This window comes from Bison bison, unplaced genomic scaffold (genome assembly GCF_000754665.1).
Source record: "Bison bison bison isolate TAMUID 2011002044 unplaced genomic scaffold, Bison_UMD1.0 scf7180017864080, whole genome shotgun sequence".
NCBI lineage: Eukaryota > Metazoa > Chordata > Mammalia > Artiodactyla > Bovidae > Bison > Bison bison.
The window spans coordinates 5607704-5612354 of record NW_011494652.1 but is presented as its reverse complement, the minus strand read 5'-3'; positions in this window follow the sequence as shown (position 1 = coordinate 5612354).

Here is a 4651-nt window from a genome sequence, read left to right as displayed (position 1 = left end):
GACTAATGGAGTGAGGTGGGGTTGCCTGAGGCCAGCCCCAGTCCAAGAGGGGAAAAGGTGAGTAGGTTTTGGTGGGATGTTGAGATATTCAATTTTTATCTGGCGGCGTGTGACTTCTTTATGAAGTCAGAGGCAGGGGGACAGCTTGGATGGGCCCAGAGCAGCTGGAGCCTGGGGACACGTCCTGTCTGCTGCTCATCTGTTCCTGCTCCAGGTGTAAGAAAAGAAAGCCGATTTCTTTAGGGGGGGCTTCCCTTGTGGCTCAGCTGGTAAAGAATCTGCCTGCAACGCGAGAGACCTGGGTTTGATCCCTGGGTTGGGAAGATCCCCTGGAGAAGGGAAAGGCTATCCACTCCAGTATTCTGGCCTGGAGAATTCCACGGACTGTATAGTCTATGGGGTTGCAAAGAACTGGACACGACTGAGCAACTCTAACTTTCTTTAGGGGAAGCATTTCTACTCAGCCTGTGGTGTGTGCAGCTGACCTCATTTTGGGAGATGGGATTGAGGCATGGGAACTGCCAGCCTGGCAACCAAACAGGCCCACGGGCAGGGTCAAGACTCAGGTGGGCAAAACACCTGAGCCCTGGGACTTCGGGTGGGACTCATGGGAAGGGGTTTTGACAAGACCACTGGCTTCCCCACGGTGCTGGGGTGGCAGCTGGAAGCCCTCTCAGGAGTCAAGGTGAGGATGGCAGTGGCCACACTGGGGGAGTAGGGCTGGCGGAGTAGAGGCTGGTGGCGGCCGGAGGCCACTTCCCACCCCAGGGGGTGATCCCGACTGAGCACAAAGCCAGCATGGCAGCACCAGGAGGCTCAGAGGTAGAGACTCCAGACGACCTCTGAGCACCTTGACCCTGACGCCTGTACACCCTGGACTTCTTAGTCACGTGAGCCAATAAAAATAATTTTCCCCCTTGAAGCCAGTTAGGTTTCTGACACTTGTAACTGAGAGAGCTCTGGCTGGCAAGAAGCCTGGAAGGGAGGTGGTTCCCATCAGCCTCAGAGAGGGAGCAAATGGTTTTCTCCAGCAGCAGGTTGGACCCAGTCCCAGAGAGGGTGGGCAGCTGGGATCCATGGAGTTGAAGGCCTGGCAAGCTGTTTGAGGAGTGGAGGCAGGAGAGGAATAAACCCTGGAAGCCCGTTGCTGGGATCTGTTCACAAGATGAGATTCTGTACCGAGGGGATTGGTGATGGTTGGGGGATGGCAAGGAGGCCAGGGTGCAGGGGGCAGCCTCCATTCCCCCGGGGGGTGCAGGTGGGAATGAGGCCCCCAGGAGCCGCTGGCCTGGGCTTCTGTGTTTTCAGGCTCAGACTTGGCAGAACGCTGTAAGTCCCAGATTCAGATCCTAGCTTCTTAACTTATGAACCTTGAACAAGTTCTCAACTTCTCTGTCTCAGTTCTCTCATTTGTATAACAGGGCCTAGTTATTACCTATGTTAGTTATATATACTGAACTATATATTCTAGAAGAGGAACTAAAGAGCCTCTTGATGAGGGTGAAGGAAGAGAGTGAAAAGCCAGCTTAAAACTCAACATTAAAAAACTAAGATCATGGCATCCGGTCCCATCACTTCATGGCAAATAGGAGAGAAGGTGGAAACTGTGACAGATTTCACCTTCTTGGGCTCTAAAATCACTGTGGATGGTGACTGTAGCCATGAAATTAGGACACGATTGCTTCTTGGCAGGAAAGCTATGACAAACCCAGACAATGTGTTAAAAAGCTGAGACATCACTTTACTGACAAAGGTCCAAATAGTCAAGGCTGTGATCTTTCTAGTAGTCACGTATGAATGTGAGAGCTGGACAATAAAGAAGGCAGAGCACCAAAGAATTGATGCTTTTGAACTGTGGTGCTGTAGAAGATTTTTAAGAGTCCATTGGAAAGCATGGAGATCAAACCAGTCAATCTTAAAGGAAATCAACCCTGAATAGTCTTTGGAAGGACTGATGCTGAAGCTGAAGCTCCCAGTGCTTTGGCCACCTGATAGGAAGAATCAACTCATTGGAAAAGACCCTGGAGCAGGGAAAGATTGAAGGCAGAAGGAGAAGAGGTCGACAGGATGAGATAGTTGAATTGGCATCACAGATTCAATGGATGTGAACTTGGGCAAACTCTAGGAGATGGGGATGGACAGGGAAGCCTGGCGTACTGCAGTCCACGGGGTCACGAAGAGTCGGACATGACTTGGCAAATGAACAACAACAAAAATATGTGCTAGTTGTACCTATTAATTAGGGTGAAGGATTCTCCAGGCAAGAATACTGGAGTAGGTTGTCATTTCCTTCTCCAGGGGATCTTCCTGACCCAGGAACCGAACCTGAGTCTCTTGCCTTGCAAGCAGACTCTACCGACTGAGCTGCAAGGGAAGCCCCAGGGTGAAGGACTAATGTAAGAAACTCAAACTGTATAGGTTCAAATATAATGGAAGTTTATTTCTTGTGCACATAAGGTTCATAATGAGATCTATCTGATCAGTGGGCTGTGCTTCTTTAAGAGGGGATTCTGGGCTCAAACTCCTTCCATATTGTGGCCCCACCATCCTCAGTTCATGGCTTTCAAAATCGCTGTAGAGGGACTTCCCTAGCTGTTCAGTGGTTGACTCTGCACTTCCATCGCAGGGGGCGTGGGTTTGATTGCTGGTAGGAGAACTAAGGTCTGGCGTGTCGTATGGCGTGGCCAAATGAGTAAATAAGTAAACAAAAATACAAGGTCACTGTGGAAGGAGAAATCTCGGAGGCCAAGGAAGTCTTCCTTGGCCAGGACAGGCAGTGGCCCAGTTGCCTCCGTTTGTCTCTCCACTGGACCTGTCACAGGGTCCCGCCCGAGGGATGCTGGGAAAGGTGGTTGAGCCAACCTGGGTGACGAGCCAGTTTCAGCCACAGGACCTCACACGCCTTTGTAAAGGGTCTGACCCAGCTTTCAACAAGTGTTGGAGTGCACCCTTCTCAGTCAGAGGGCAGGGGCCCAGGGAGACAGTGTTCCTGGCTGGGCCTGGCCTCTAGGTATCTCCTGGGAGTGGGGGAAAAATGGCTCTGCCCTGCTCTGTGTATCAGTGGGCATGGGGAGGCACCTGTCAGCACCCCATCTGCGGAGCTCTTTTTGGGATCCAGATGATTTTCATTCTTCATCCACTGGAGAGCCTTGAGCCTGAATGCCTTAGCCCAGCGTTGACTGTGCCCCAGGTATAAGCGTGACCAGAGTGTGAACAGAGGAGCAGCTTCTGGGACCAGCGTGGCAGCCAGGACTGTGATTCTCAGATGAGGAGTGTGGGTCCACCTCTTCTTGCCACTCCCCCGCTCCACAGCCCACTTGGGGATCCATTCAGCAAACATCTATTGAGCACCCAGCATCATTACTCGGCAGGGAAATGAGGTTCCACAGTCATCCATCAGAAGCCTGAAATTAAAAAGGATTATATCAGGAATTCCCTGGTGGTCCAGTGGTTATGGTTCCATACTCACTGCCGAGGCACGTGTGTGCTCAGTCCTGTCTGACTGTTTGCAGCCCCATGAACTGTAGGCCATCAGGCTCCTCTGTCCATGAGATTTTCCAGGCAAGAATACTGGACTAGGTTGCCATTTCCTACTCCAGGGGATCTTCTTGAACCAAGGATCAAACCCATGTCTCCTGCATTGGCAGGTGGATTCTTTACCACTGAGCCACCTTCTTAGTCGTTCAGTCATGTCCAACTCTTTGCAATCCCATGGACTGTAGTCCGCCAGGCTCCTCTGTCCATGGGGATTCTCCAGGCAAGAATACTGGAGTGGATTGCTATGCCCTTCTCCAGGGGATCCTCCCAACCCAGGGATTGAACCCAGGTCTTCTGCTTTGCAGGCAGATTCTTTTACCATCTGAGCCACCAGGGAAGCCAATGAATACTGGGAGTGGGTAGCCAATCCCTTCTGCAGGGAATCTTCCCGACCCAGGAATTGAATTGAGCTACCTGGGAAGCGGGTATGTTGAGGGCCCGGGTTAAATCCTGGGTTGAGGAACTAAGATTCCACAAGCTGTGCCACGTGGCCAAAAATAATAATAGTAAATGAATAGCTCCTTTATTAAATAAATAAAGTCTGATATCACCAATGCTAGGGTTGGAAGTGGTGACACCAGAGCTCACACTACTGAGGGGAAAGGCACTTGGTGAAACCACCTTAGAAAACGGTTTGGCAGATCCTAATGGAGTCCGTGAACATGCACTTCTGCATGACCTGGCAATACTACCCCTGGGCACACGTCCACTAACAGACACACACAAGAATGTCTGTATCCCCAGCTGGAAACAGCTTGAACAAGAGCACAAGTGAAGAAATGATAGAATATTGGATAACAGAGCAGCAACACGAAAGAGCAAACCACCGTGCCACACAACATCAGAGTCAATCTTGTAGATGTTATGTTGGCAAAAGAAACCAACCAACAAAAAGCAACCAAACAAATTACAACAGTTCATTTAAATAAAGTTCAGGGACAGGTGAAACTAACTGATGGTGATGGAAGTCAGTATTAGTACCTTGGTATGGGGACTGATGGGGGGCACACGGGAACCTTCTGGAAATTTTCTATAGCTTGAACTGGTGGTGGTTATTTATAACAATGGATCAAGCTGCCCACTTAAAATACACGCACCTTTATGATACCTGCTG